Source organism: Miscanthus floridulus, chromosome 10, assembly GCF_019320115.1.
Source record: "Miscanthus floridulus cultivar M001 chromosome 10, ASM1932011v1, whole genome shotgun sequence".
NCBI lineage: Eukaryota > Viridiplantae > Streptophyta > Magnoliopsida > Poales > Poaceae > Miscanthus > Miscanthus floridulus.
Window position 1 is genome coordinate 59,865,585 of NC_089589.1, and position 13,812 is coordinate 59,879,396.

The 13,812-nt window shown below is 42.2% G+C and overlaps 1 long non-coding RNA gene across 2 annotated transcripts; it reads left to right on the top strand.

Annotated features, from left to right (window-relative positions):
* Window positions 1-738: 738 nt before the first annotated feature.
* On the top strand, window positions 739-4,825 carry LOC136484755 (uncharacterized). 2 transcript variants are annotated; one of them, XR_010766195.1, is made up of 5 exons: window positions 739-1,038; window positions 1,192-1,324; window positions 1,396-1,446; window positions 1,983-2,063; window positions 4,613-4,825. It is a non-coding gene; the product is annotated as an uncharacterized lncRNA (long non-coding RNA). The 2 variants fall into 2 exon arrangements; XR_010766196.1 differs by lacking the exons at window positions 1,192-1,324; window positions 1,396-1,446.
* Window positions 4,826-13,812: the final 8,987 nt, after the last annotated feature.

Sequence of the window (13,812 nt, forward strand, 5' to 3'; positions counted from 1 at the left end):
CCATGTATGTGTCCAAAGATTTAATGTGATGAAGAGAGAGTGAAAAAACTTACAATCTAAACAAGGCCTAAGAGCATGAACATAAAACTGGGAAGCACAACTGCTTGTACGGAGGGCAGTGCATGCCGCCGGAATCAATCCCAAGCACGTACCGCAATATCGTACTTTATGAACAGAAATGGACAAAATGGCCATTTTTTCAGAATAAAATGATCATATAATTAACCGGAGGTACAAGTGAACAGGAGTACTTCTCAAGTGTCGTTTGGGAAATAACAAAAGAATCAAACTAAAGGTCTCAGTGAACCAAAATCTTATCTTATACAGCGTGCGTGCGCCGGGCCGCATAGCGACGCGCGCTTTTCCTTTTCAGGCTGTTACCCTTTCTTCCATCCGGTACTTTATGTTTAAGGGGTGTTCGATCCTATGACTAAGATATAGGTGATATATAGAAAGGATATTGTATGGGGTGTTGAAATATTAATAAAAAAATAAATTGTATAATTTGTTAGACTAGATGAATTTTTTAAACATAATTAATTTATCATTAGCTCATATTTACTGTAGCAAAATATTGTTAAATCATGACCTAATTAAGTTTAAAAGATTCCTCTAGCAAATTAGTCATAAATTATATAATTAGTTTCATAAATAATGTTAAATATTCTATGGGACAGTGACTCAGATTTAGGACCAAACACCCCCTCGGTCGTTGCATCTCCTCCCCGGTTCGCAAAACTCCCACATCGGCCTTTCCAAAAACAAACACACCGCGTCGAGGAGAGCCCCTGGGACAAGCCGCCGCTCGAGGCACCTCCGCCACCAGATCCCAGCATCCGCCTTCGCCGCCCCTCGCCTGGTCACAGCCGGAGCGCTCCGCCGACACTCGATGCAGCTCGTCCGTCCCATCACCTGCAGCTCCGCATCGGCGCCGGATTTGTTAGGGTTTGGAGTTTCGGTAGCTGGCGCCAAATCCCGACGCCGCTGCTCGCGCAGGAGGCCTCAAGCTCGCGGGGTTCCCCTCCTCCTCCGCTCCAGGTAAGAGGTTCCACTCCTGCGCCTGGAGGCCGCGCTCTCTTCGATTCGGCCCGTTTCGCCCGATTCGCTGTGTGGTCTCGAGCAACAAAGAGGAGCTCCCTTCTCTCATCGGCCTCCTTCTGACTAAATCGCATCTGTTGCCGCGTTGCTCAGCCACCGTTGACCCTTCATCGCCGCTAGAGTTGCTCCATCGCCGGTGCTGTCTTTCCGCTGATTCACCTGGATCTGTGGGCTAGGTGAAAGGGGATCAGCTGCTCCTTGTACTCGTCGTCCACTGCTTACTAGGGTTCGTCCTAACCCTCAGATGGGGAGGCAAATTGATGTGATGCGGATAACATCCTGCTTGTGTGTTTGCAGGCGTGTGTGTTCAAGTCAGTGTGATTTATCTATGCGAGCAGCAAAAATTAGGTAGTCAATTTCCTCTCCCTTGATTTTTAGGGATGTAGATTGTTTTGTTGATGGGATCGACCAAGGGATGAGCACCTTAAATAAGTAGCCAATCCATTATCACGATGTCTGCAAGTTTGATGCGATCCAAATCCCTGTTTGAATATATATGTGCTTCTCTTGTTGATGGCACTTTCTTACCCAATTTATATGTAATGTATTAGAGGTCCTATGATTTTAACATGAATATTTGTGCCTCCAAATGTTGTCCATGTAATGCATTTGTTCCAAGTATATTTTGCTATTACTTCCAATGAAATAGAAACATATGAATGTCATATCGGATAGTTGAATCATATTCATAGCACTACATACAAGTCGTGAAAATGTTGTAGGCATGCTCTTTTTCTAGGATTTTAGTTTTTTATACCCCAGAATTGTAACAAGAAGCAGCAGACTCAGAACTTGTTTTTCTTCTTTCCTTTTTGCTAGTTTGCTGCCTGTGTGCTCGCTGCTGAAGATTCATCAGTTATTGACTTACCTCCAATTTTTTGTAGGTCGATGGTCTGTGAGATCACGTGAACAAAAATGGGATTGTAGATAAGAATGAATTGGTCAGTTTCTTGGCTTTTACTGAGGTATAGTCCGGTCCTAATATATCTTATGTGTGCTTTTTACTATTATGGATCCTCTGGTAGTCTTCTTAGTATTTGAGAAATAGTTATCTTTAGTTTTGGCATTGCTAGTATAAAGTTTCTAATTTAGCATCTGAAGTTTTTAATATATAAAGTTATAAAATTGTGAGTTTGAAGTTTATGATGTTGTAGTACAAAGTTTTTGTATCTCAAGTACAAATGTTGTTGAATATAAACTTTCTGATTGACGAGGTCAGTGCATAAAGTTTTCGACATGTAAGTTGAAAGATATGTATGTAGAAATAGATATGTATGTAGAAATAGAAAGTTTTCAACATGTGCTTTTTTGTTTGTTGAAAGAATTTTTCTTCTTTTTTGATATGAACGTTGTCCTAACCTTTTGAACTATTACTTCTGCCCCCATATAAGACTTTTGAATTGTTCTTCTGCACGGAATGGAATTGCTAGCACCTACTACTACTAGTACTCATCTGCCTTCTGTTGTTTTTGTTGTGGATGGATGTGATGATGATGGCATGACGTTGTGCTTTGGGGTTGTACAGGCAAGGGTGCCAAGAGTTCATTTCAGCTGCTTTCTGTATTCCACCTTCACGCTGTGTTTTTGGAGGTGGTGGTAGTACAGTAGCAGTAGTAGCCTAGTGGCTAGTAGTAGATGATAATGAATTCAACCACCCAGTTGCTGACACCTACTGCTAGTACTCATTTGCCTTCAGTTGTTTTGTTGTGCATGGATGTGATGATGATGGCATGATGCTTTGCAGTGAGTGATTTGTTTATGTGCAACATAGAAAGGATAAAAGCTTTTCTGCTGCGTCTTGGGAATACAGGTGACACTGATGTTAATTCCCTCCATTTGCTTGCCTGCCCTTGTCATCTTTTGTGTCTGATTGGCCCTGCTCCTGCTAAGAAGTCATATTAGTACCACTAATTGTCATCCTGTGTCTGATTTGCCGTGCCAAGAAGTCGCATTAGTATCACTAATTCTGGCCCCTTCGTGCTACAACCTGCATTTGTCAATAGCAATCATGTTCTAACTGCTTTTTGAGGACCAAGGTTGCACTTGTCAATAGCAGTCATCATGTTCTAGCTGCTTTGAGAATTGAGATGCATCTCTGCAACACTTCATAAGCTGGCTGGCTGTTTTGTGCTTAAAGCCCAACAGATTAAAAAATATATACTTGACTGATGATGGAGGAGCGCGCACCTTTGCGTTGACAGTTTATCCTGTTGTAGTGGATGGGCGAGTAGTTCCTGTAGCTAACAATTAGCTAGTAGTTGGTTGTCTCTGATGAACTAATATTTTAACTATCTATTAGCTTGGTGTGGTTTGGGTCTACTAGTTTAAAATAGCCACCTAAAGACTCAGCTTGGATCCCAGAGCACCCAATAGTTAACTGGTTAATATAGCAGCTAATACTAGCTATCTCACTATTTGCTGGCTATCTATTTTAGTTCGTCTTACCAGGTTAATATAGAAGCTACTACTAGATAGGAAGCCGTGTTTCCATGCTTGGTTTGGTGATATGATGATGTGCTTTAATGCCCTATTCAAATGTTTACTTCAAAACTAAAAATAAAACCTAGCTTGAGGCTTAACATGCCATTGTAAAGCACATATGCCTAATACTTTGATACAATTTGAAACATTGATCTTTTTTATAATAGATGGTGCTTTTTACTTGCTTTTGTCCCCTGTGGTTTCTATCAGCCAAGATAGTTTTGAACCTAGCAGTACAAAGTTTATAATGTGATAGATCAAAGTATTACATCTAACAGTATAAACTTTGTAATGTGATAGTTCAAAGTTTTTAAATTCTTAGTGTAAAGTTTTGAACCTAGGTGTACAAAGTTTATAATATGATAGTTCACAGTTTTGAACCTAGCAGTACAAAGTTTATAATGTGATAGTTCAAAGTTTTGAACCCAGCTGTACAAAGTTTGTAATGTAATAGTTCAAAGTTTTATAAATTCTGAGTGTAAAGTTTTGAACCTAGCAGTACAAAGTTTTGTAATGTCATAGTTTGAAAGTTTGTAAATTCTGAGTGTAAAGTTTTGAACCTGCATGCATAAAGTTTATAATGTCATAGTTCAAAGTTTTGTACCTAGAAGTATAAAGTTTATAATGTGGTAGTCCAAAGTTTATAAATTCTAAGTTTAAAGTTCTCAACCTAGCATTATAAAGTTTTTAATGTGATAGTTCAAACTTTTTAACCTAGCATTACAAAGTTTGTAATGTGATAGTTCAAATTTTAAATTCTAAATAAAAATTTGAACCTAGCAGTACAAAGTTTTTTTAAACCTAATAGCACAAAGTTTAAAATTCATAGTTCAAAGTTTTGTACCTAGAAGTATAAAGTTTATAATGTCAAAGTTTATACATTTTAAGTGTAAAGTTTTGAACCTAGCAGTGCAAAGTTTATAATGTGATAGTGCAAAGTTTTGAACCTGGCGGTACAAAGTTTTGAACCGAGTATGAAGTTTATAACTTCATTCATTTTCTTAATCTATTACCTTGTCTTCTTTTTTTCCAGGGTATTAGTGACAGCTATTTTGGTACTGAAGAACGGAAGCCACATGTGCTTTATATTAGCTATTTGCATATCGACAAATAAGATGTACTCGTTTTCCTATTTTTTCAAACTTCATAACCATTTTTTAATTTTTTTCTCTATCAGTTGAATTGTTAATCCTATATAAAGTATTATGGAACATAAGATATATGAATTTTGAAAATAGTACTTCTACATCTATTTGGATATCAAACCATCCCCTGCCCTTTTCATCTCACATAAAACGCTATCTCGAAAGAGAAAAAAAAAAGCTCGTAGGATCTCAATCAGCCCATTGGTTAAGAATCTAGACAGGAGAAACGCTAACGGGCTGGTCCAAAATAAACTAGACATGAGAAAGGGAATTATATATAGGCCCGTACGTTGGGAAACCACGCTATTACGGAACGTGTGCTGCTATCGCTTGAGCGCACGCGCGCCGAGGAATAGTCCTAGTGATCCCTTCGCGCATTGCAAGCCGAACACTCTGTGGTTGTGTTTTACTTTGTCATTTTTGTCTGAATTATTTTGTCATTTTGACAAGCGGAACCTTATTTCAGACAAAAAAAAATTGAATTATTTTACTTTGAGTTTGCTGGTTAACTTTTGCATACGAGTATGTATTTGTATGCACTAGGAATATACCAAATTTCAATATTTTGGAGTGGTCAAAATACAACTTTGTGAATTAGTTTCCATATTTTCAAATAGTACGTGGTTTTCACTGCATATTTTCGCTGCCATCTTCTGTTTGCTTCTCTCTTTCCTACACGTGGCGAGCCGTACTATTAGGCTCGAACAGAGCAATTCCAAAAGCCTATCTGAATAGAGGTTATGGTGAAAAAATATCCTCTAACAATCTATATCTCTTATATAGATAAACTCCATTAGTAATTTATTTTGCCATGCAAAGTGTCCATTTTAGCATCCACTAGAACATCCCACTAGCACATTCAACTATCTCGTCATGCAAAGTGTCCACATCAGTATCCACTAACACATGCCATTATGTCTTCATTCAAGCTATTCACATTAGCAAACAACATCATTTACTAACATATATTTTGTCAGGTTCATAAACCTGGGGTCTCTCGCGGACCGGCTTCCCAACAAAGGTTCGGCCCAGCAGACAAACGTTGTGAACAAACGAGTGACTCATGGGCCGGCCCAAATATCAGAACGACAGGCCGGAAGGGTGATCCAATCGCCCTCCGGAAGGCCTGGCCGAGGGGGAACAACGTCTGCTTTCGACTCCGGCCCGCCTCTCCGACTGGAGCGTTCGCTTCGATCTCCAGCCCACCTCCGAACGGCCTCTCCGACCGGAAGGCTTGGCCAAAGCACTGCTTCCGACTCCGACCCGCATCTCCAACCGGAGATGTGTCGAGCCCCTACTCGAAGCACTCCTCCGGCCGGCGCGATTAGAACCGACTGGGGCCAAACCGACCGGGGACGCCCGCTCGGAAAGGACCGGTGAACGAACGGATAAGCAAGGCAGGGCGCACAAGTCAAACCATGATACCAGGGACCATACCCTGTACACCTGCAGAAACAGTACTCTGCAGCCTCCCTGACACAATAGAGCCTGAATAGTGTTGTAGACGTCGGCATTTTCCCTATAGTATTGTGGGCGCCATTAAACTCCCATACGAGAAGGCCCCCCACATTCCTCTGGGCATCGACAGTGCTGTGGGCGCCGACATTTATCGTACCAACTGAACATGGTGAAACTCCTCACATGCCTCCGGGCACCAACAGTATATGCAGGCGCCGACGTCTGCCACACTCGAAGAAGATAACACAAACCTCCCACATGCATCTGACATTCAACAGTGACATCAACAGTATTGTGGGCGCCTACAGTCATCCTATACCCACCACCGTGGGCAACAAGGCTTAGAAGCAAACGTACTCCTCTCTCACTTGTAAAGCCATTCCTTTATCTATAAAAGGGGATGTGCTCTCTCCCAACAGGTAGGTTAATAGATTCAAGTCACTCCAGTTGATTCAAGTTCATACAAGTCATTCTAGTTGATTCAGATCCATTAGATCAGTCAAGTTCACCTAGCTCATAGCAAGGCTCCCGTCACTCTCGGCCCTTCCAGCAATAGTGCGACCGGACCTCTCGTACCCCCATCTTTCTCCTTCTCGTTTGTAACTCCACTGCAAACTTCGAGCACCTGGGCTCAGGAATAAAGTCACCGACCGACTCTAACTGGACGTAGGGCACGTTGCCTGAACCAGTATAAACCCTGTGTCATTGAGTGCTAGGCCACCTCCGATCACAACGTATGATAAAACTACAAATATTTACGTGTTGGTCACTTTCTGCACCGACATATTTAGTTGTCCACATTAGAATGCTAAAAATCATCTACTAACATGTATTATGATATTTATTCAATCATATTAGTAAATATAAGTAGTATAATTTCACCAGTGATTCTCATAGCAACGCGAAATATTGCTATCATTTATTGCAGTTTTCTTGCTAGTTAAGATGGGGAACAAAAATGACTCTACAAAGTGTGTTGACGGCAAAAAACGACAGATAGCCGCCGACACATGTAGTAAGCCGAGAGAAACCACGCGGAGCAGATCCCGAGCTCTCCCCGGACTTAGGAAGAGCGCCGGACCGGATGGTCGTGACCGATGGCGTGCTAGTCAATTTAACCCTGCAATTGACAAGGAGAGAAAAGTTGATCAGTAATTTAAGGTGGAACATACCGGTGTTTGTCCAGATAGTTCCAAATATACAACCAAGTGACTAGTACGATAAGGCTATCGACTAGAGAGTTGATATCTAGCATGTTCATGATATAATGTAAGCAAAACGAGCATATCGGCAATTATTATTTACTCAGTTACATGGTTTTAACTTAGCCGATGATCATGAAAGCATGCGAAAGATGTAAGGATAGACGTGTAAGCGAATATGTGAGAGACATACTAGCTTTTAACCAAGACAAAAAACAAGTAAAAGCATATAAACAGCCAATACATCCTCAACAAAGCGGGCTATCGGCTGAAACAACCGATTCCAGTGACCGTGTCGTACGACATACGATCATTCATCCGTTGGATACAAGTAAATCTATAAACGACTACACTCAATCTATTGTACTGTCAACAGGTTGAGTCGTCTGATGCAGCATTACGGTAGGACCCTAGATTAGAGGCCAGTAATCGATAGATCTACTTATATCGCAAAAGAATCATGATGGCATGTCGTACGCGTTAAAGCTCAGACCATCGGCTAAATAGCCGATGGGGACATAGCGGGTGGCTGACGCCATGCTCTTCTTAACAGATAGATCTACTAACCACCAATGTTCAATCTGACACGCTATCAACAGGTCAAGTCGTCTGATGCATCATTGATAGCGGAGTCATACTGGATACTGGCGATCAATGGATCTATCTCCTAATGGAACATGACTTCAAACACCCGCCATGTACGATCAGGACTGAGATAGATTGGTCATTAAAACAGGATCTAACGTCAGAAATTGAATTCAAGTGTGATAATAATCAACAGACGATAGATCAAAGTAGATAGGACCAACAAATCTCAATCTAGACCAGGCAATGGGTGATATTGTATTGAACTGTAAACTATTCAACACAATATCGGTAACTTTGATTAATACCAACGTTTACAAGAGATCAGTCGTCTGTTGCAGCCTTATAAAAGTTGATACAAATCGATAACTAACCTATACCGCGATTTATAAGAGATCAGTGGTCTATTGCAGCCTTACAAATAACAGTATAGATCGATAACTAACTTATACCACGACTCGCAAGAGACCAGTCGTCTATTGCAGCCTTGCAAGTAACAATATAAGTCATGACGGATACTCACAAACAAGCTGAAGGTCAGGTTGTCCGATGCAGCCCTGCTTGCCTAAAGAACTTGTTGAAATCTACTCTACTCCTACTCCTAAGGGGAGGCCGGAGCCAAAAAGTAAAGGTACTTGATTTGGTTGATCGATGTGAGATGTCTATTACAATAACCGGGGTTCACTATTTATACCCGAGGCTTGACTATGAGTCCTGGTCGAACAAGACTAGTTACGAAAACTTGGAAAAGAAAACAAGACTTCCTAATTTAAGATAACTTAGTGTCGGTATCTTGAGACACCTCGGGATTATGACCCCAACACTTGGACTCCAATCTTTCCTTTCTATGGAGCCCGACGCGTCTTCTTGCTTCATGCCTTGCTGCCTCTGTCGATAGGGCTCATTCCCTTGATGATGTCATCTTGCTAGCTGATCTGGCAATCTGGTTAGCCGATCTTGTTGATTATTTTGGCTTTACCTTGGCAGATTCTGACCTCAGGGCCCTTTCACTTCGAACCAAATTTTGGTGTCAACACATGCCCCCCAATTTTGGGATAAAATGATTTTATTCCAAAATTTTCCTTTATGACCGCTGCATGGGCTGCGTATTCACACCGAAACCTCTGCCTCAGTCCCTGACTCGAGGCAAGAACTTTCATCATATTCCCAAAATTGCCCCTGTCACCATCACTCCCCTTTTGCTTTGCTCGTCGGCCGCCACAACTTCCAAACACCAAACCCTAGCAAATCTAGGATTCCAATCTTAGCACAGCGCCCCTGCAATTTCCATGGGATCTTTAGAGGTGGCAATTCAACTAGGTAGCGCATCACCAACACTTTGTTTGGAGACCCGAATCCACTCCTTCAAGCTTGATGGCGACCATCGACTTCGTCCTAAAGGTATGACCTAGAGACCTTATTTGCTATTTTTCACTTTTTATTCGTCATCCGGCTTACATATCTCCTCTTTCTGATCAAGGATCTTAAGGACAAAATCTTGATCCCAACTGATGTTGATAATGCTTACTTCTTGGGCCCGATGGGTGATCCAGATCCGACCGAGCTTATCAATTTAGAAACAGGCAGGCTTCCATTCAAGCAATCTAGCATGAGCCCTTCAGTATGGAATAAGACTTTCAAGGCATGGCCACTCCTGTTAAACGGGTGGAGGGATTGGTACCTCAGAGTGACCAAATGGGTAGATTATGTTAGACAAAGAAAGAGCTATGATTTGGACCAGTGCATAGCTCTTTCTCTGTCTAACATAAAGAAGAATGAACCCATGTTGAAATCAGCTTCATACTTCTAGTCCAATGCTCTCAATGCCTTCATATTTGGTCATGGGTCGATGACAGTCACCTTGGCTGATATCCATGTGTTAACCGGCCTTAGGATTATAGGCCCCCTTCAACCCTATGACCATGTTGGAATTCCAAAACATAAAGTTTAGAGTGTCAGATCAGGTGGGTGGGGAGGCTACATTGTTGTGCACAAGCGGACTCAGAATAGGAGCACTGATCCTAAAGAACATGCCGCCTTCTTGAACATGTGGTTAGAGAAGTATCTCTTCTATGGGTCTTCATGCAGCCCGAATGCCAATTACTGGTATTTGGCAGAACGACTGTCCCGTGGTGCTGATATCCCCTTAGGCAAGTGTCTGCTTGGATCCTTGTACCACCTAATGCACCAAGTGTCTTCAAAACTGATGATGATTGAGCCAATTGGTATAATCAGCGGAATATGGTGGCTTTTGCAGTTGTGGATGAACCTGCATATGCAGAAGGTCGCAGTGAATGACCTTCGAACTTTAAGCTTCCCCTCTCTGAGTTACTCGGAAGCTCAAGAAGAGGCTCTAGATGAAGAATATAAGTTTCGTCGATGTCTGTCTTTTGGTGAGGCTACATCGGCTATCTCAATCAATTGGAGCACCGGTTAGTTCTTCAGAGGTTTCTACAAGGGGCTTTCGGATGAGGCTCTAACTTGGTTCGTCTATCCAAGGATTGTTGAATTCAAACTCCCGATCTCTTTCAGATTCAAAACTACCTATTTGGACGAGCCATCGACTGCAATTTTCCAGTGCATAGTCAAATCAGGGTTGGTCCTAGTCGAATTTAGGCACGGTCGGGAGAACCACTAACATCCTACGAATTCTACAATCCTTCCATTGCTGCTCGCCAACTTGGCTTTGGATAGTTGCCTCCTAGGCTCTTCTTTGTAGACAAACTAAGGCCAAGAGAAGCCATTAATCAACCATGGGAATTTCAGAGAATTCGGCAGTTTGAGGATGCTCTGCCTTCCATCAATGCCGAAGGATGGAAGTGTGGCCCCTTTTCTTCCACTTTGTTTGACGCTTGGTGGCAAGAATGGGCCCAACATTTGTTTTGTAGTTTAGTTACACCCTTTTATCAATCATTGGATCCTAGTTTCCAACCTAAAACTGAGGTAAATGCCTGCCCATAACTTTTCCAAATGGTCCGACATTATTCTTATCATCATGCTGTTTGCAGGACTTGGATTCTACTCCCCCCACAAACAGTAGGAGCGATCGGTTGCTTGAGTATGCCGACTAGTGCCCAAACCCGAGAATGGGATGCCGAGTGCCCACTCTAAAGGCTGTCCTAAAAACTCAGGCCGTTCCGTGATCGCGCATCTTTCCATGTCACGGAAACACAAAGCTCCAAAGGCCACTGGGCCAATGTTACGACGTGGAAGTGTTCACGTAGAAACCCAGGATCTTCATCAGCTTCCAAAGTGAGTGTCTTAGCCTATCCATAGTATATCTTATCAAACCCGTCTGTCCTAATCATCCTTCCAGTATCAACTCATAATTCCACCAATCCAGGCTTCTAGGATGATGGGAATGGGTGGCACGTCGGCCACTACTGAGATGACAGCCAATGAGCAGCGCCTGTTATCTTTTGCTAACGTCGCCACTGGAGTAAGTTCTCTTGTTACTAACAATCTTAATCCTCCCAAAACTAACCAATTCCTCTTTTTAGGTCGACCCCCAATTGAGCACTGATGATGAAGCCATGGAGCAGATCCCAAAGACTTCATCAAAAGGAGGGACAGAGGTACTTGGAATAACTCCTTGCTTGTGTTGAGTTTGAATAATCATGAGTAACTTTCCCGCAGATTCTATCTAGAGGTCCAGACCATGAACAGAGCTCTTCAGGAACGTCGACTAAACAATTGTCGGCTATTCCTCAGTCTTTTCTTATTAATCTTGTTGATCACTTCCCCATTAGCCGATTGGAGACTAGGAGGAGGATGATGCAAGGAATGCGGATACAAGCACTGCTAATTCCTTAGGCGAGGGGGCTCGTGATGACCATCAAGATGTCAGTGGTAAGTTTCTGAGTCTGTTTTCCCCATTTTTGTTTGCAATTCTTTGGATCTGAGCTCTTTCTCCTATTTAGACGCGAACTTTGAGTCAGGGCCGACCCCTGGTGCTATGATTGATCAAGAATCTGGTCGGGTAGTCGGTGATGGGGAATCTGAAGATATTCCATATCCTCAACCCATCGGTGGTGAACATCAACACACTGCATCCTTCTTCTACCCGAATCTCCTGACTCGTATTAAAACTAATCCTTGGTCTGGGCAGGATCTAAGAAACCGATTGAGGAGCCTAATGAAGGTATGGGCACATCATCGGCCGTTCCCCCATCCCTAGTGAAAGAGGTATGAGTTACTTTATAATGGTCTGAGGATCAGGTGCTTTGTTGTTCTCGAACCTGACTATTTCTTTGTAGGCACAAAGCTCACCTTCTCTAAACGTCTTCCCTTTGACATCAAAGATTATATTGAAGAGGGGGAAATAGGCTGCTCTGCTCCTAACACCCATCAAGAAGAACACATCTTGTCGTCTACAACCAGAGATTGACTACAATTGATGCTTCCCCATTTGGAAAGAGACATAACCGACCTAGTCTGCAATGCGAGGCCGCTTCTGGACGTCTTTCTGGCCATCAAAGGAGAATTGAATCAATACCTTCTCGCTGTTCTAACTCCTATCACCTTTATTGAGGGTCAAGCTCCCAAAGTGATTCAAGCCAAGCAAAGATTAGCTAACCACGAAGTTTAAAGCACCTTGGTTGTCCGAGAGGAATCAACCAAACAGGAGATGCTCCGTTTGAAGGAATTGATCAATGGCTCGAAGAATGCTCTTTCTGTGTCTCAAGAGAAAATCAATCCTTTGAAGATTGAATGAGAGCAACTGCTAATGAAGCTGGAAGAGATCAACTTTTTAATTCAACTTGAGGAAGCCAACTCAGCCCAACTTCCTAAGACGACGGAGGAGAAGAAAAAGGAGATGACTTCCAAATACAACAAACTTATGGCGATCCAAAGTTAGAAAGATAAAACCATCCTTGGGTCAGCTGACGAAGACAACTTGCTGATTGCAAAAGCTGATGTCGTCCGTTTGGATGCTCTGAATGCAGTTCGTGCGGCACTGAATTTGTAATCTCCAACCTCTTTATTTCTCCAGCTTGTAACATCTTTATCACAAACATTCGGTTGATGCAACTTCTTCATTTGACTTGTATTTTCTCTTTTATATTCGCACTATAGGCGATGCATACCGCACCGGCTTTCACCTCCTTAGGCCAAATTAGGATTTGCTATTTTTGTTCTAAAGGCGACACTTTGCTAGTATTGGCTATCGGACTCAGCGATGATCCATACTTCGAATGTTTAACCTTAATTACTAGGGTCCAAACTTTATAATGAAAAATTACTTTCAAAATAGCCGATGATGATTTGAGTACTAAATTTTTCATGGAAACTCAAGAATCATCAACCATTAAGATCTTCTAAAGTGCTATGCAATTAAATCTAGACCTGACACCTTGAAATAGCACGGCCATATTCTGATGAACTCAAAGAGTAATGTTTAGCCGATCTATAATAACTAATAGGAGGAGTCACTAAAATAAACTCTTAGAGCCGATTGCTTGGATCGGCTATTAACGTTCATCGTTGATCTTGATGACACCTCCTTCCCAGACTCTTCCTAAGATGCATTCACAAACTTCAAACTCCCAGTATGCTGGGTCAACTGTCACCACACTCATAGACATGTTAGCCGGAACCACTTCGACATTGTCTCCCTGCCACTGGATAAGGCATTGGTGCATCGTTGAAGGGATGCAACAATTGGCGTGGATCTAGTCACGACCCAAGAGCAGACTATATGTTCCTTTACCATCGATGATGAAGAAAGTAGTAGGTAGGGTCTTGCTTCCAATCATTAATTTGACGTTAACTGCCCTCGGGTCTTAGATGCATTGCCACCGAAGTCTTTCAACATCATATCTATTTCAAGCAGATCTTCTGGG